The sequence below is a fragment of the Eleutherodactylus coqui genome, chromosome 10, assembly GCF_035609145.1.
Source record: "Eleutherodactylus coqui strain aEleCoq1 chromosome 10, aEleCoq1.hap1, whole genome shotgun sequence".
NCBI classification, from domain to species: domain Eukaryota; kingdom Metazoa; phylum Chordata; class Amphibia; order Anura; family Eleutherodactylidae; genus Eleutherodactylus; species Eleutherodactylus coqui.
In genome coordinates, this window is record NC_089846.1 from 26043883 (window position 1) to 26064065 (window position 20183).

Genomic DNA, 20183 nt, shown 5'->3' on the forward strand with positions numbered 1-20183 from the left:
CATTGAAAAATGTCAAAAAACATGCAAATTTTTAGTTTTAAACCATTTTATTTATCAGAATACAGTAGTGTCTTGGCATACGAGTGTAATTCGTCCCGTGACGGAGCTCTTAACCCAAAACACTCGTATGTCAAATCCCTTTTTCCCCATTGAAATGAATTGAAACGCCATTAGTGCATTCTGGATTAATGGTGTTTCAATTCATTTCAATAGGGAAACTAACTACACGACATGTAAAAAAAAAAAACTTTACATTTTAGTGTCCCTTTTTGGGTGTCTGGTCGATGACATGAGGGTTATGGGCACTGTCAGTCTAAGGTCTCCACAAAAATATGTATACACACTTTAATAGTGGTTAGTTTGGGATTTTAAAAAGAGCATAGATAAATTATGGCAGCCATATGTAGTTTATGTTCTCTCTATCTGGCCTCTAGCCAAGATATCTCAGCAATTTCAAGTTGATCTATTGGCAAGCTGAGCTTGTATGTAGTTGAAGTCGGAGCTCCTCGGATGAAAGGATCCCATGCAATCCAGAATGCATACTCCTATAGTTAAACTCAGTGGCTGAGGCAAAGTCTAAAAACAATGGACCATGCTAGGAACTGGCCATAATTGTTCTCAGGTAGGGGGGTGGAAGATGTGTTGGCCCATGTCACCACAAAGCGTCATGGTTTTAAAATCTCCAAACAATGAGAACTTGTAACCATCCTACCTCCATAGTCACCACACCCCTCTGTCCATTTAGTGGGTTGAACTGGCATGTGAATGGGCTCCTTTATTAGTGCCCCCCCCCCCCCCCCTCCAATTTAGTAGCGTATTGGACCTCCTATGTCTTCACAACTGCAGTAATTTGTTGTGGTATAGATTGCACTAGGTGTCGAAGTTCTGCAGAAATATCGGCCCTTGCAGGCAAGGAGCTTTTTGTAGTTGCTGCAAATTCGATGGAGGGGCTGGCATGTTCTCAACAGCTGACAGGAAGGGTTCATCGGCTCATGCTGCTTGCACCAAATTCTGACCCTCCCATCAGCACGGTGCAACAGAAATCTGGATTCTTCTGAAGAGGTGATGTTTCTCCACTGCTCGGATACACTTTTTGTGCTTTTTTTGCCCCCCTGCAGTCTCATCTTTCTGTTAGATATCTTTTGGCGCTGGAACTGGCTGTCTGCTGTTCTAGCCCGGCCATGCTAAGGAATGGAGAGTTGTGGGTTTAGGCAATGGTCGTTCTAGCACCAGTGTTGTATTGGTCTAAAGCAGTGTTCCCCCAACTCCAGTCCTCAGGGACCGCCAACAGGTCATGTTTTCAGGATTTCCTCAGTATTGCACAGCTGATGTAATTATTGTCGGTGCCTCAGACATTGCCACAGGTGTTCTTACCATAGGATATCCTGAAAACATGACCTGTTGGTGGTCCCTGAGGACTGGAGTTGGGGGACCCTTGGTCTAAAGTGTTTCCTTACCTGTGTGCCCTTTCGATGACAAGTTGTTTCCAGCCACGGGATCCCCTGTCGCTGCATATTTTCCCATCAGTCCCACCATTCGCAGTAGACTCTCCACACTCCTGCACTAGACAACACTACCTGGCCCGGCCGCTTCTGCGCCGATGGCCCGGCCTCGTTATCATCACACTGAAACTGATCCATGGAAAACTTGGCACGTGGTTTTTGGGGTTTTTTTTGCTGCTGTGACCTTGCGCTGTTTTAGGCAGCTAACGACTGTTGCGGTACTAGTTTGGCAGGTAAAAGCTGGGATGGACATAACATTTCCATGGAACTGGAAATCAACTGCCCCATATATAGTGCTTGCTCTGCTGTCTATCTATTCATGATCTTCCCAGTTGACCTCAATGCCTATCCCCCCCCCCCCCCCCCCCCCCTCTCCTCCTTTCACATAAACCAGAGTCCATAACAGGAGAGTCTATTTTATTTGTTGGAGCTGGAAGCTATAAATGTAATTTCTTTACAGCATACAATAAAATGTGCTGATAATGAAACATCGGCAATTCAGATTAGGAATCCTATTGGTCCATGAAGAACCTGCAGGTGAAAGAAGCTGGGGGAATTCTTCCTACATGACATGTCTTGGCAGACATCTGAAGCTTCATTAGGATATTTGTGTTGTAGGATAGCCCACGTGTCTACTAAAGTGCTGGTCCAGTCCTGTTTTGGCACTGGATACAGTATTCCGGGTAGGATGGTAGAAGCAAGGTCCTGTTTTGAATGTGACTCATTTGGTCATAGTCCAACTTGTTATCATAGAGCCACTCCCAAGCTGTATGGAGTTAGTTGTTATATGGTTCCTTTATCAGTCTAGCTCTTAGTATACTGTCTTGACAGGCCTACTGGGACACACATAGAAGGTGATGAAATTCAATTTCCAGTTTTTCCTCAATGACTGCAGTAACTTTTCAAATGCCATTCAGTGCTGTATGACATGGTGTTTGGCTATAGTTTGGTAGAGCTCCATGTAGGTAATGCCACATTGTCTAGAACAGTGTTTCCCAATGCTGGTCCTCAAGGCACCCCAACAGGTCATGTTTTCAGGATATCCTATGGTAAGAACACCTGTGGCAATGTCTGAGGCAGTCACAAGAATTACATTGCCTGTGCAATACGGGGGAAGTCCTGAAAACATGACCTGTTTGAGTGCTTTGAGGACCGGAGTTGGGCAACACTGGCCTAGAATATCTCTGCACCCACTGGCGTTGAGGTTAGACTTCACTATAACTAATGCTCTTAGTCCTTCCCGGCACGAACATCATCCCAACATAACAGAACCACCACCCTCCTTCACGGTTGGGATGATTTAGTCACGTCAAATCTGCTCTCCAGGCAACCGCCACACCCAAAGTGATCGGCAGATGGTGTACGGTGATGCATTTGTCTACAACACTTGCTTCCAATCACTTACAGTCCAAGAATAATACTCCAAGCACCATCACAGGCGCTTCTGTGCCTTCCCTAACATGTTCCTTACCGGTGGTTCTGGTGCTAGTGGATGTTCCACTGGCCTGTGAGACCTCCTGAGCAGATGATCTGAGTGAGGTTTGCAACCTTGTCTCCAAAGCTTCGCTTGGCGATCATTGATACAAAATCGTCACTCGTTGTTGAACACAACACTGTGCCATTCATCATGACAAGTAGCCCTGGAGCAGCGACACGGCAAGTATTCACAATGATGAGGTGGGTGAGGGCCGTCTTCACAATGGATAGTTTGACTGCCAACTGGCCTCAGCCAACCTATATGAAACTTTCATCGTTGATGTTGGAGTCTCCAAATCCATTTGTACGCTTTTGCAGAATGTCGCCAGCTGTGGATTGTGAAGCTGCTTACCGCATGATGCCAGATGCTTTGATCCGTGCGTTATGTCAACAGGCAGTCGTTCACTTATGAATGACTGCCTGTTTTTTATGCAAGGAGGCGGACAAGTTGGAACAATCCCCAACCTGCTCCTCCTCCATTCATTGACCTATGAGAGGCAATAAAAGGAAATGGAGACTGTAACCAAGCTGTAATCATGTTTTGCAATAACCCTTCTGAGCATATGATGCTGGAATAGTGGCTGCATGATGACCATGTCTATGGTAGAGATGTTCTTAATTGACCAAAGGTAGAGGAACCCACTTGGGTGTCAACTCTCACAGTCCCTCAACAAGCTTGAGCTGTTTGTGGATGTATCTACATCTCCTGAGACTATAGTTTGTTTATATCAAAGGTGCATGAGGGACATTTCCAAGAACTTAATATGGTTCATCTAAAACGATGAATCCTATAGTGCTGTGAAGGACTATCGCCTGCCGTTCTTCAGCGTGTGCACAAATACTGAATTAAATGTTTAACATTGTGCATCCGGCAGAAAGGTGGACCTATCGAACACGTCATATAAAGCACTGTGTGAAACTTTGCCTTCACTTAACTCCTAAAGAAGTAAAGTTGGGGCAAAGCTGACACTTCCACTGTGTTTCTGAGTATATTCTAACCAAGACTGCTATATCACATGACCCCCTTCCCATCTGAAAAACGTGAACGGAATTCAGTATGGCAGAGTTCAAAATGGCCACCGAAAAGTCTCCTCTACCAAAAAATGCAGCCTCTCTTCTAATTAATACGTGCACACACTGTAAGCCAGTTTTCTCACTATTACAGCAGTTAAAACGGGTGTGTCCAGACTTTTGCCTCACCCTGTACTCTTGTTAAAAAAAAAAAAAGCCTAAACTATCATAAGGATACAACCTTTTATTAGCTAACTAGAAAAACTTTATTTGCAAACTTTTGGAGCTCAGAGGCTTCTTTACTTATTACTAGCCTGATGAAGGGACATCAGAGCGTCAAAAACTTGATCACCTCTATAATACTTTAGTGTTTTTTTTTTATACAATACAAGAGTATTTAACAGTACATTGCCTGTATGGATGATATCTGTTGTGCTTTTAGCCAGACCTATAGTGCTGTAAAAATGGTTTTCCCCCTTTCCAGTTTTCTCTATTTTTGCACATTTGTCTCACTTGAATGTTTCAGATCATGAAACTACTTTTAACCCTTTGCAATCCAATTTTGAATTCCGGGTTTCCTAGGGGGCTTTTTCTTTCTGCCATTATACAATGGCGCCATCTGCTGGCTAGAGCTAGTACTGCGGTATGGGAGATGCTGGAGAGGCTCCCGACAATAGAACGGCCAGTAATATACAGTAAGAATACCCTGCCGGACGTCTTCAGACATCGGAGCTGTACAAGCTTCAATCAGAATGTCTTCAGACAGTGGATTGGAAAGGGTTAATATTAGACAAATATAACCCAAGTAATCACAAAGTGTTGTTTTTGAATGATTATTTCCTTAACTCAAGGAGAAAAATGTTCAGCCCTATTTGAACAAGTTATTGCGCCATACCTACTCCATCCATCAGTTTACAGAATTGAATTGATAATCTGCTTCGGTCTCACCAGCCGCACCCAGGCATGATCGCTGCCAGATCTACTGAATGTAAACATCACTTAAGTAGAACCTTATTGACAATGTGAAGCCAGCTCGAAGGTTTCAAAAAGCAGCACCTAATGCCACGGACGAAGGAGGTTCAAATACAGGTGTAAAACAAAGTCATTGAAATCTGTCAGTCTGGAAAGGGTTACTAAGCAATTGCTAAGGCCCTGAGCCTCCAGCGAACCGTAGAGAGAACCTGGAACAATGGTGAATCTTACCAGGAGTGGCCGGTGTATCAGTATTTCATCAAGATTGATGTTTTATCCAAGAGGTCACAAAGGAACCCAGAGGAACATCTAAAGAACTACAGACTCCGCGTGTCTTAATTATGGTTAATGCACATGATTCCACAATGAGGGCTCTTTCACACGAGCGAATATCGGCCGCCGTTTTCACGGTCGGCCGATATATGCTATGATCTGCTGCATTGGATACCAATGCATCAGATCACATGGCCGTATTCCTGCGACATGAAAGCGCCTAGCCAGGCCAATATTTATATCGGGCCCAAAAGATAGTCCTGGAACTATAGGGCCGGTATACGTCGGCCGCTGCATGGGCTTCTATGGGAGTCAATGACAGCGGCCGGAGCAGGGAGGTGGGAGGGAGTTTAGCACCGTGACTGCTACATTCCCTCCCTCTTTTCTCCTCCCCTTCATCTGATTGCAATGGGAGGGGCGGAGCTAGGTGCCACCCTGTCCCGCCTTCTCCCATTGCTGCTGGCTGTGGACAAGGTGCAGGAGCTTAGCTCCGCCTCCTCCCATTGCAAATAGCCAGAGAGGAGGTGAGCCGGGAAGGGGCAACGGCATGGTGGTCCTCGGCGTTTATACGCCGGGGCCCATGCCGTCTGAAGAAGCGCACAAATGTTAGATTTGTGCGCTCGTTCACGAGTTTTTACTCAGATGGTAGCGTATAGCAGCCGTTCGTGAAAACAGTGGCCGCTATATGCTCGTTTGAAAGAGGCCCAAGGGAGACACTGGGCAAAAATGGCCTCCATGGTTGAAGTTGCAAGGTGCACACCACTTGTGGCAAAAAAGAACACAAAGGTTTATCTCATATTTGTCAAAAACAACTAGAGAACACCCAAGACTTTTGGGATAATATTCTGTGTACTGAGGAGTCAAATGTGGAACATTTTGGAAGACATTGGTCAAGTGACGTCTGGTGTACAGCGAACATCCTATTCCACAATGAGAATGTCTTACCAAACGTGGTGGTGCTATTAGTGCAATGGTCTGGGCTGCTTTGCTTCTGCAGGATCTGGACAACTTGTGCTAATTGATGGAATCGTGAATGCTACTTGGAGAATTCCTCCCATCGTTTGTGACCTAAAGCCCAAGTTCAGTTGGGTGTACTGTAGGCTTAGGATGTGATGCACATAAACAAGTCCATCTCTCAATGAGTCAAAAGAAACAAAATAAAGGTTTTGGAGCAGCCGAGTCAATGTCATGACTTGACTCCCATTGAGATGCTGTGGAAGACCTTAGATGAGTCGTTAATGCTTCAAAAAAAACCCCAGCATAGCTGAATTAAAATGGTTCTGCAAGGAAGTGAAAGTGCACCAAAATTCCTCCACAGGGAACTGAAAGACTCGCCGCGAGTTATCGGAAACGTTGGATTGCAACGGTTACCGTCAAGTGTGGCAAGACCAGTTATTAGGTTCAGGGAAGGGGCGGTGGGCGGTGGTTCACATGGGTGATAGAGATTTCGAAAAAATCTTTACTCTTTGGATCATTTAAAAGCTGCATTTTGTGCTTCCTTGTGTTATCATTATCTTCTATTAGAGTTAAGGTCCCTTTACACGGACAGCTGTCCCAGCAATATCATTCCTTGCACAGGAGCAACAGTCTGTCAGAGAATGGAGGCGAAGCGGGACGGAGATCTCTTCTGGCCAACTATCTCCATTCTCTGCAAACGGGCAGTGCGGGCCGGAGATCTCTTCTGGCTAACTATCTCCATTCTCTGCAAACAGGCAGTGCGGGCCGGAGATCTCTTTTGGCCAACTATCTCCATTCTCTGCAAACAGGCAGTGCGGACCGGAGATCACTTATGGCTAAGTATCTACATTCTCTGCAAACAGGCAGTGCGGGCCGGAGATCACTTATGGCTAAGTATCTACATTCTCTGCAAACAGGCAGTGCGGGCCGGAGATCTCTTATGGCTAAGTATCTACATTCTCTGCAAACAGGCAATGCGGGCCGGAGATCTCCATTCTCTGCAAACAGGCAATGCGGGCCGGAGATCTCCATTCTCTGCAAACAGGCAGTGCGGGCCGGAGATCTCTTATGGCTAAGTATCTACATTCTCTGCAAACAGGCAGTGTGGGCCAGAGATCTCTTATGGCTAAGTATCTACATTCTCTGCAAACAGGCAATGCGGGCCGAAGATCTCCATTCTCTGCAAACAGGCAGTGCGGGCCGGAGATCTCCATTCTCTGCAAACAGGCAGTGCGGGCCGGAGATCTCTTCTGGCCAACTATCTCCATACTCTGCAAAAAGATTGAGCAACTCCTGCTACACTGAGCAAGAAGTCGCTCAACAGTCACTCTGTTTCGGCTCACTGAAACAGAGTGACCAGCGACTACTGAGTGAACTGTGTTTGGTAGCACTCCCTCCTGCAGGTCAGACGTGGTGCAAAGTTCCAGAGCCCCTCCGTCCAAGACTCTATTTTTTAAAATGCCCCTAAGGTTTATTGGAGGGTCCAGATGTTCACACTTAGTACGCAGTTGCAACGTTTCAAGCTTACGCCATTTGTAAAGCTGCATAAAAGGATACATATATAAACATATATCAAAATCATACAAACATATGGTGAGAAAACAATATATGGGCATAGAGGAAGCAGCCAGAATACATGTATAAACCATACAGCATCTCATTACCATATGCGGACACTTAAGGCTATTGACAGTAATTCAGCTATAGGGCAGACTGGGTGTCATAGTCCTGTGGATAGAGGCACCAGTAAGAGAACAGTATGCCAGAAATATCAATACAGAATGGGGGGTAAAATTGTCAGCGGGGCGGAAGAGAGGGGGGGTGTTGGAAAAAAGCCAGAGAGGGACTAAAGGGGGGAGACGGAGTGTGTGGAGAAGGCGTCATGTGAATGAGCGGAAGAGAAATTACAGGGCACAGGGAGAAAAGGGGAATATGTCATGTGACTCCGTAAAGAAGCGTATATAAAGCGAAGGTTTTTCGGGTTCCTTCACACAGGCGTATTTGCATGCACAAAATTTGCATGTGCAATACATGGAGAATAGAACCCATTGATTTCAATGTGTTTGATCACATTTACTTATTTTGTGCACACATTTCGGTAGCGCTAAAAATCCCCCAGCATGCTGTACTTTTCTGCGAATTTGCACACCAAAGGTCCCCATAGAAGTCAATTGGCGGTTCGCAAATCGGCATGCAATATGCAAGGAAATGCATGGGAACTTGGCCTGTAATACTAATCTATGCCACTGCAGTGGGAACGGAGCTGTCTGCTTCCTGCAGAAATCAGCTCAACGCATAAGTACACTAGCCAGCTAAGAGCTGATCAATAGGGGGTCCTGGGTGACAAACCCCTTGCTGACTTACTATTGTTGCCCTATTCTGAGGACAGGCCATTAATAGTTTACACAACCCATTTAAAGTGCTGAAATAATACCAGTATCCAGGTGCAATAATGTCTGTTTAGACTATGGGGGGGGGGGGGGGGGGGCTCTGTTGCCATGACCCCTTTTGCCCTATAATACAGACGTTCTTTTTCCAGTATAAAATGGAGTGGCCTTGCTGATCCAGAACCCTCTTCCCAAGGCTACCTGCACCATCCCCTCCAGGGCACATACAAGTGTGGATAGTGTCACATACAGTTCAGAAATATTGTCATGGGAGTATCCAGGGTATCATTTTATAATAATCTCCTAGTGTGATCAGTCTGTAATAATAGGAGATAGCTGCAGGAGGGTAACATCCCAGCACTGTACACTGCAATACCAGAGACTGTAACTACAGTCTGCAGCTACTGGAAATCCACCATTAGAGCCTGTTCTAGGAAATGATCACTGCAAGGGTTAATTTTATGTATATATCAATGCAGACATTAATAATCTCACACTCTAAGCAAGACCGTGACATAAAAGGATAATGTGATGGGGGTCCCGGGGCTGGAAAAGCTCTCTTGGTGCCCAATGACGGGATTGAGGATTTGCTCCCTTCCTTCCCTTCAGCTTGATAGTTGTTGGGTGCACAATAACTTATATATATGGCGCCCTTCTTTTCCCTACCAATCCCTAGGGTTTTTATGGATCACACTTCCGTCTATCCTCACCCCCTCCAAACCTGAAGGCTACCAACTCTACCAACTATCTGTAGGAGGATCTTGCAGCTCCTCTTACAGCCCCATATGAAAAGTCTTCTTGGTCCCACAAAATGGGCATCAACTGGGCACTGTTTATGCAAATATGCACCTAGGGGGGCATGTCTGTAAGATGTGAGGGTGTGAAGGTTTCGATTGGAGCGGGGTCTTAATAGTGTCCCACTAATGGAGCTTCAAAAGTTGAGAGGTATGTATAAACTGCTGAACCGCTGATCCCTGACATACCCACAAATCTCAACAATGGGGGTACCATGTCTCTTTTTCTCCTAACTAAGGGCTTTCTGCCCCTCGTCCCCCATTCCCCCGCAGTGAGGAGAAAACTTAATGGAACGATGATCACGCAAGTGCACTGGCGCTCCATTTGCTTTCAATGGGAGTGCAGAGATACCAAGTAGCAAGCGCTCAGGTATTTCCATCAGCCTCAGACCTCATGCCCATGGCCAGGGCGGATTCTGACTGCGAAATCTCGCAGCAGAATCAGAGCCAGCGCCCCCCAGAGACCCCATACTCACCTCTCCGGATCCGCCGTAAGTTTCTCGGCCGGCGAGCCGACGCGCATGCGCAGTGCAGCACATGTCGCGCCAGCGCTGGGCTGTGATGCGAATTCTCACGGTACTTTTGCAGTGCTCACTGCAGGAAGTATCGCGGGACGGACGGCTTCCATTGACTGCAATCCATTGACCCCCACCAGCGGAAAATCGCAGCTGATTTCCGCTTGTGGGCAGGGGAGAATCATTTAACACAGCATGTCTATGGACGAACATTTCTGCGGAACTCGTGGCGGGTGTCTGACCGTGAATTCTGCAGCAATAATCCGTCTGTGCGCATGCGGCCTCATGGAAATATGCATGCTTCTATTCATTTTGACATCACTGCAGGGAAGACGTTGACAGAGGGGGACAGCGGACCCCTGTTCTTAAGATTAGCATGGGTCTCAGCATGAGACCCCCACTGATGAGCAAATTATTCCCTTTTCTGTGGATAGCTCATAACTTTCGATTCTGGTACAACGCCTTCAAAGTGGTTGCCCTACTTCTACCTGTTTTTCTGCAGGAAGCAGACAGCTCTGTACTCTGTGCAGTGGCCTGCGTTGGTACTACAAGCTGATTTCCATTCACCTCAATAGTAGTAAGCCAGGCCATCTCGTGGGATCAGTCTTCGGAGGAGGAGTTCCACTATGATGGTTTCTTGCACCAAAGCACTGGAAATAAAACATAAAGCAACATGTCTAATAGCCTTGATTACAAATCTACAGTTTTTAGTATGCAGGCTCTATGCAAAAGCATGTGTCTCCACATGTAGTACATTAGTTTACTTTTCCTATTTATAAACATGTTGTATAATATATACAGTTATGTATTTATATAATGTGTGATGCACTTTGTATTATTAACCCACGCAGTGTCCTAAGGGCTGGAGCCCATCACATACGGTGCAGAGAATGGATGAGATTTACACGTTCTGCTGGCTTGTAAACTAATCCGGCGGCTCTGCAGCTTGCATTGCACAGGGGCCTGCAGGAGGTCGGGATTCCCAGTGGATGACATTGCTGGAGTGGAAGGGCTGTATGACATGACCACAACAGCTGACTTGTCCCTTGCATAATCCATTCCTGAGACTTTGGGGGGAGGCGGGTACCCATGCGGAGGGGTGAAACTTAACTAACTGGTCCCTATCACGTACACATCCTGATCATATTCCCAGAATCCTGCTTTAAGCAGAGTGGAATGTATTGATCTGCTGAAGCATAAAATTTATGAACCTGCTGCAAATAGGGCTACTTGCACACAGGGGCGATTTAAAAGTTGCACCCGAGACCCCCGGACAAGAACAGGACATGCTGGACTATCAGTCTAAGTAAAAAAACCACCCATGTGCATACACCCTTTCAAAAAATGGGTCCTGTTTCCATCAGATGAAAACGATGCCTGTGTTGTTTTCAATGGGTCTATTTAGATGTGCGATGCTGAGGGATAGAAAAATCGTAGCATGTTCTTTTTTTCTATGAGTCTGCAGAAACCTCGGCCATTGTTTCCAATGGGTGAGAAAAAAATTGCATCGCACTCACACGTACATGCACATTTCATGCCAGTGCAATGCAATTTTTTAGTTTTGCCCATTGAAAATACGTGCCCTTTTCACGCACTTGAAAAACTTATATTCAGTGATGCAATGCAATATTCTCGCAAAATGCAACACACTCACAGTAAGCTTCGCAATTTTAGAAGTGCAATATCTGACCAATCCAATAATGCACTTGCCCATGTGTATGCACCCTACAGGTTTTCCAGTGGCCACTGCACCCTGTAGAAGGTATAGCACATGTAGTAGGGCTGTGAGAGGAGAAACATTACACACTGAGGGATATGCAAGACACATTACACACTGAGGGATTTGCAAGACACGTTATGCACTGAGGGATTTGCGAGACACGTTACGCACTGAGGCATTGCCAGCAAAAGACAGCTCAGGGGCCTTCTGCAATGACAGGAAGAAGGCAGCACATTGTCATTTGCAAGTTTATCTGAGTCTTCTTCAAAGGAAAGCTTCTATGTCATTGTTTATTACTAGAGATAAGCGAGCATGCTCGGTAAGGTCAGTTACTCGAGCGAGCATCGCTCTTCTTGAGTAACTGCCTTCTCGTCCGAGCGTGCTCCGGGGGTGGGGGGCAGCGGGGGGGGGGGGGGGGGAGAGAGTCTTCTCTCCCCTGCCGTTCCCCTACCCCCCCACACACCCTTTCCCCGAGTACGCTCGGACGAGAAGGCAGTTACTCGAGAAGAGCGATGCTCACTCGAGTAACTGACCTTACTGAGCGTGCTCACTCATCTCTATTTATTACATTCACTCCAAGTCATAGGTTGTAAAACAGGATAAAAGACTTGCCATACCTCTGGAGCGAAGCGTAGCAATGTTAGTAGTGAGAGGTCCCTTGAGCCCCCGTAGCTCATGGGCCCGGGTGCTATTACGACCCCTGCCATCCATATTGCTATGCCACTGTAGGGTGCTGCTGCAGCTTCCTGTGACTTGTTGCTCTCCTCCACCCAACCTGTGTTGGGTGGTGGACTTTGTTATTCTTTCCTGAACAAAATGCCGGAAATGAACAGAAACCTGACAAAGCAGAGACCTGTTGCTCTCCGATACAGCAGTTTTTAATAATGGCCAATAGATTTATGTCCAGGGGTTCCGTTTTGGGCATTTTAAATGGACACCCTGATGATACCCCTGGATAGAGCTGGAGATGAGATGTGAATGGAGCCTCTGTCTGAAAGCCATCCCTTAATCATTCCAGCCTTGAAAACCTCTATTGTTGCATATTTGTGAGTAATCACTGAGTAACTCCCCAGCCCTCAACAAATGCCCTTGCATGTGCTATATCAGTTGAACGGCACGTTATCTGGTGTGGCACCACAATATTGATTGCACTGGGGTGTCACCTATTAAGCAGAATTGACTGATCCTGAAGTTCAGCACGTCTACTTCCACTTTCCATCTGAATAATATTTGGTTTGGAGGAATCACACCTATTGTCATCTAATAATAATTTTCCAGGATTACAGTGCTGCTGGTTTATGTTCCTATATCCTGGTCGGCCATGTTGTATGTGTCATAGTGGTCAAAGTCTGTGTGTTATGAGCAACAGTCATGGGACTTTATAATGAAACGATTACTCATTGAAGAGTGGATGGATCATGGTACTTAATGTATTTTAGACTAGAAGGAGTTGTTACTTTACTGCCAAAATTGGCGTGCAGTTCCATCTCAAACAGATATGCAAATTATTAGAGTTGTAGCTTAATTAGATGAATAGCCTTGCCACCTGAGGCCCTGAAAGTAGTTCCACCCTTCATAAAAAGACTCTTAGAGGCTACTTGCGTGTAGTGAACCTTTTTTTCCCACTTGTGTAGAGCTTGTTGACCACTAGACGCCTCTATGACGCAATCAAAAAGATTTTGCCCAGTTAATAGTTTGAAAGCGGGCCGATTATTGGAATGCTAAAAGCTGGATGGTCGTAATAACGAATTGACCTCCACCTGGTCATCCATTTTGACCAGACTGTTAGGAGGTGATGGGACCAGTGGATGCATGAGGGCACACAAGGCGACTGGGTTTTGAACACCCTCAACAGACCACCAGTAGAAAGGACTATCTGATTGCCTGACAAGCACGAGCAGCTCCTTTGACACCCACCCACCATCTCCTCCGTTTGCAGTGCTGTCATTATTGACGAAGCTAGACTGCTACGGAGTGGAACTGGGTTGTCTTCAGTGTCTAATCCAGGTTAGGTTTGGGCTCTGATGATGGTTATGTTTGTGTCTGGAGACCTAGGAGTGAGTGCCTGAATCCTGCTTTTGATGTGGAGCGGCACACTGCCCCCACTACTGGTGTGATGGTCTGGGGGGGGGGGGGGGGCATCGTATATGACCGACACTGGGTCACCCCTAGTATTGCTATGTGGGACAATGACAGGTTAGCGATATGTTCAAGACATCCTTACAACAGGGTACTAGAGCCTCCATGCCACCTGTATCACATCTTGTATCCAAGCTAGAGGCGGTACAACAGGGTACTAGAGCTTCCATGCCCGTCCGTATCTCGTCTTGTATCCAAGCTAGAGGTGGTATAACAGGGTACTAGAGCCTCCATGCCCACCCGAATCACATTTTGTATCCAAACTAGATGCAGTACAACAGGGTACTAGAGCCTCCATGCCCGCCTGTATCACGTCTTGTATCCAAGCTAGAGGTGGTATAACAGGGTACTAGAGCCTCCATGCCTGCCCGTATCACATTTTGTATCCAAGCTAAAGGCTGTACAACAGGGTACTAGAGCCTCCATGCCCGCCTGTATCACATTTTGTATCCAAGCTAAAGGCTGTACAACAGGGTACTAGAGCCTCTATGCCCGCCTGTATCACGTCTTGTATCCAAGCTAGAGGCGGTACAACAGCCTCTCCACAAGGGGGCAGTTTTCCACAATAAATTATCATTTTGCTCTGATATTGTAATCCGTTACTTATATCAATGAGTGTAGTATTTGAAAACTGGGTACCTCATGATGGTGAATTTGGTCCTCGTGTGACAAATAGCACACCATGCTGCTTAAAGGAGCTCTCTGGACAAAATTAATGCACTGTTACACCTAGTGCAGTGCCTGAAGGCATCCTGGTAGCCAAGGACTCATTAGCCCTGGTTCAAAAGTCCACTTGGGTACCCCACCCCTTCCCTGCAGCTTCTATTCATGGCACACTATCCAGGCCCATGACTAATTTTGTTAACCACAACTTGTATTTGTAGACAATCTCCCCATCCTGTTGTTACCCCTAATGCCCCTCTCACTGCTCCATATCCAATAATAGTGCCCCCCTTGTGCCCTACACAAAGTAATAATGCCCTCTTTGTGTCCCACAGTAATAGTACCCTTCTTTGTGCTCCTGCAAGGTAATGATAATCAGTAGTAATCTTCCTTTGTGTCTTCAAACTAAGTAATAAGTCCTCCTTGTAACCCCCACAAGATTTTAGTACCCCCTTTGTGCCCTCACAAAGTAATTGTTCTCCCCAAAATAATAATACCTCCTGCAGGCACTCTACACAGAATGTGGGTCCGCGGTCACATGCCATTATTTTCTGATGTATGCACCAGGATATGTTAAACTATAGCAACATGTCAGAAGTTCTGATCTGTGGGGGTCTGAGTGCTGAGACCCCCAATGATCACTATAACCAATAGGCAGAAGTGTTCATCTGAGTGAGGTGCCCGTTTGTCTGTCATCAGGAGTGGTGAACAAGCTCCATAGACTCTCCATGAAGCCTGTGCACCGCTCCAAGCAGTGACGGAAACAGCTGAACGGGCACAGAGCCCAGATGAATACTTTGGCCAGTTCATCTAACCAATCAGTGGGGGGTCTCCACACCCAGACCCCTTCCAAGCAAACATTTGACATGTGACTATCAAATGTCAGAAATTTTGAAAAGGTTTAGTTACACTTTCAAAGGGATTTTTCGGGTGCCATATGATTTGTTTTTAAAACTCGATCTAAATCTATTAAGACACTAAAACCAGCAGTATTTACCCATCCTCTCCTCCAACGATGCAGCGCTGCAGCCCAGCGGGCCTCTCTGTGTTTGCTTTGGTATAGCTTCCACCTGTCTGCTACAGCCAATCAGAGGCCACAGTGGTCACATGCCATTCTCTCTGCATCATGGCTCCCAACGGCATGTGACCACTGTAGCCTCTGATTGGCTGCAGCAGTCAGGTGGTAGCCATTCCATGTCAAAGACTGGGGGAACCGAGGGCAGGGGTGTCACTAGCAGTAGTGATTTGGGCATACATTAAGCTCACCTAACTCTTGGTCAGCACAGCAATTCCCTTCTTTCTTACACTGTCGCTGTACAGGCGCAAGCGGCGCAATGACATCACTACATTATACCGCCTGCGCCAGGACAGTGCATAAAGGAGAGAAGACGCCAGGAGTTAGCAGTCAGCGAGGGCCTTATGAGTATATAGGGGGTCTCCAGGAAACAAAAAATTGTTAATAAGTCATTATTATTATATAAGGTGAAGGGGGATCTCCAGAGGAGCATTATTATATAAGGAGGCTCTCAGGGGGGATGATATTATTAGTCTGTCAAGGGGGCTTTCAAGAGGCACATTACTACTTTATGAGGAGATGCTCACATGGGGAATTACTACTTTCAAAAAGGCACACTGGGGCATTAGTAATGTCTAGAGGGAAAAGGAGGGCACTATTTCTAGGAGGCACACAGGGTATTATTACTTTGAAGGGAGCACTACTGTTGGTATTATTACTATGTGGGGGCAAAAAAGTGGTATTATTACTGTGTATGGGAACACTACTGTTGGCGTGCAGTGCACTTATAATGTCTGTAGCATGGTATGGGCACTGTCTGTTTGGCATTATTATTTTCAGGGTTGCTGTCTATGTGGCACCACTGTCTGGGGGTAATTATAGTTAGGATACTATTATTTCTGAAGTATTTAGGGGTAACCTGTTACCCAGCATGTACAGTAATAGGGGCACATAGGCCAGTAACAAGCACAGAATCAGGTGTAGCATCAGGATCAAGAAATCTGGATGCTAGAAAAGTGATGAGCCAAAGACGTCTGAGTAACAAACTTGCAGAAACAAGTCGTGGCTAAAAGAAGTCATCATAGCGCTCTGGGCTGGATGCAAAAGACAGGAAAGGTGAACGACTTCAGTCAGAATGGATGTTACCTGTGATAACCGGATATAACGATATTGTAATCACTTCCACAATCCGTAGAGCGTCTGTGTTGAACTGATATCTGCAATATGGTTGATTTTTAGTGATAATACTAATCTTTGTACAGTGCTTTTTATACAGTACCAGTGTGGTAATATTAGTCAACCACTATGGATTAGCAGTGGTCATGGTGTGGCCATATTATTTTGGCCTTGGATAGTGGTAACATTGGTCTTTGTACAGACCCCCCCAGCCTATTTACAGTATGTCCCAAGCGCTGCAGCCAATGACAGACCACAGAGCTCGATCGCTCAGCTCTGTCATTGGCTGCAGTGCCTGTGACATCCCATATACCAGGCGGGACTGCAGCCTATATATAAACAGAGTAGCAGAAGACAGAGCAGTGCAGCGGGACACCATGGGTGTTGGGGAGAGGTGAGTATATGACGATTTGTTATTCTACTGCATGCAGAAGATACTGCTGATGATAACGCAGCGAGTCATACGTCGTCATCACTGGTCAGAGGAGGAAGGATTGGCATCACTTCCATTAAAATCAATGGGAGTGCTGCGCTGCTCTTCCAATTTATGTTTCTCTCATGGTCAGGACTGGATGTGATGACTAGGAGAAAAACAAGCAGTGGAAGAGCAGCACGGCACTCCTATTGATTTCAATGTGTGTAAAGCCGGCATTCCTACTTCGTGTGCTTACCGCTGACGGACAATCTCTGGCCAGCTGCATGTACAGTGCGCCGGATGATCAGCTGATGGTCGTGGGTATCCAGAGGTTAGGTCATCAGTGTAATAAAGAGCAGAAAACTCCTTTAAGTAGTGGTTAAAGAAACTTCTTGTTACCGCCTTGATACCAACTTGATACCCTGTAACTATGACAAGTGCTCAGGATTGCTGACCCCAAGAAAACACGTAGTGCCAGTCAAGTCCCCCTATCTGGCGCATGTTTATGTGCAGTGTCTGTTATGGGGCCATTGGTGGTTTGGGACCATTGGAGTAGTAGTTGCGTACCTACACAAGCACCTACTACTACTATGCAGGCAGCAGGGTAAAATGCTGATTGCTCCAGCCATCACTGACCCACCAATGGCATCACTTGGATAATCTGGGAGAAAAGCCTACTCTTCCAAGAGTCCAGGAGATCTATATTTTGTAGGAGTCTCCCAAACATTTCAAAAGAATGAGCATGTAGAGTATATGGAAGTCACAGAGGGTGGCATGGCTGGCTTTAGCTACATGTGACCCATGTGGTCACATAGGGCATCAGCCACCATTGTGTCTTCAGGCACAGGTGGAGGAAGCTTGGGGTTGATTGTCTTCCTTAGGTCTGCTGGCCTAATGATATTTTTCATGCATGTGGTAGCCCCTCATGGAGCTACATAAATAATCTTCCTCCTCCCTCTGATGCTCCGATGTGCCAGTATCTGCCACCCGTCTGTGAGTGCTTCTTTATACGAGAGGAAGTAATTGGATTATAACAATGACCCTTGATGCTATGTGCCCTGCAGATATGGTGATTTGCCTAAGTATGTAATTACACTTGATACATACGAGTATATACAATTTCCTGGTAGGAATATTTTCCTGGAAATGTTAAACCCGTTGTATCACCTATCATTCCTTCTTGGCTACTGTTGGTGTTTTTTTACCGAGAGAGTCCAACCACGTGCTTGTATGTGACTCACAGTACTATTTATGTCCTGTGCTCTTTGGAAAGTCCTAGTCTTGTGACCTGATGAATGGATATTTCTCAGCTGGTGCAATGGGGTCATTACAATAAAATTTGCTGAAGTTCTTGTAGTGCTGGTAGAGCAGCTCTAGTCAACAATGGGTCCTTGAGTCAAAGTGAACCTCTAGTGTCATTGAATTTCGGACCTGCAATACAGACATTTTTAGAAGCTAAACCCGTTCCCGTTATATCATTGTACCTTGTCTCCACCCTGGTATGTCTGTCTATATGGTAACATCTGAGAGTTCAATGCATGGCTGGCATTAGCTACAAACTATCCATGCAGTCATGCAGGGCGTTGGCCACCAGTTTGTAGGGTGGACACCAGGTAGATGAAGGCTGGGGTGATCGCTCCTCTTAAGTTTGCCTGGCTAGTTGATGTTTTTCATCCATGCTGTAGCCTCTTGTGGAGCTACATAAATCATCCTCCTTCTGGCTCTGTCTCCTCCTCTCCGAAGCTCCAACGTACCGCTGTCAGCCCATTGGCACCCACGCAACACAATTGCTTAGTTCTGCTATTGTATTTGTTATGAGCTTGGTTCTGGCATTGTATCCATGTACTGAGTTTAGTTCTGTATTTATGTACTGAGCTACGTTCTGCTGCTGTACCGGTATTTATGTATGGAGATTTGTTCTAGTGCTGTATTTCTGTACCAATGTTCATTCTGGTGCAGTAAGTGTGTTGAGCTTGGTCCTAGTTCTGTATTTATGTACTGAGCTTGGTTCTAGTGCCGTATTTATGTACCAAGCTTGGTTCTAGTGCTGTATTTTTGTACTAAGGTTGGTTCTGGTGCTGTGTTTATGTACTAAGGTTGGTTCTGGTGCTGTATTTATGTACTAAGGTTGGTTCTAGTGCTGGATTTATGTACTGGGCTTGATTCTGGTGCTCTATTTATGTACTGTGCTTGGTTATGGTGCTGGATTTATGTGCCGGGTTTGGATCTGGTGTTGTAACTATGTTCTGAGGTTGGTTCTGGTGTTGTATTTATTAATTCAGCTGTTCTGATGGGGGTATGCTGTTACTGTATCTTGCTGCTTACTATAGAAGCAGAATACAGGCAGACTGCCATCTAACTTTAGGCTGGCACTGGGTTCATTCTTAACTGCAACGCTCAGTAGAACGAAGGTGCTGCAACACTGATTAGAACGCTGTGCCCCATTGGCTACCATCGGCCTTACTAACCTTTTCTTATGTGAAGATATGAAAATGGACCATTAGAATGCATTACAGTCTATGTGTTGTCTTCATCTCTCCCCAGTGATGCTGAGAGAAGCTAATGGGAGTTAAAGGGCACAATGCTCTGATGAGAGCTGCAACCTTTTCTATCTATTTATCATACCTGGCCCCCTCAACAACACCCCTCCCCAACCCACCCCCGCTGATGACATCTTTTGTCATTTCTCTATGTCATGTAATAATTCTTTGAAACCGCAGGTACTATACACTATTAAGAACTGGATGCCTTATGTCCATTGTGAAAGTACATCTTCCAGCTAGAACCACTAGCTAAAGTCAAAATTTCATATTTTGCTATCACATTAGCGGTCGGAAATTTGGTGCAATTTTCCCATTTAACTGAAATTAGGGTCCTTTTCTGACCTTCATTCAATATCTTCCTAATGAGGCCTAAACATCTTCAAAGTAAAGCATTTCCCCATTTACAACTATACTCATGCCTGGCTTTTCCCTCCCCAAAACAGCACCATATCTGTCCATATGTGGTATTGCAGCTCAGCCCCATTCCACTTCTATGGAGTTGAGTTTCAGTACCAGATGCAACCCATGGTCAGGTGTCAGAGCTATGTTTTTGTAATCTTGCACAACCCGTTTAACTGTAAAATAATTTGGAGGATGATAAAAAAAAGACACAAAACACTTTTTT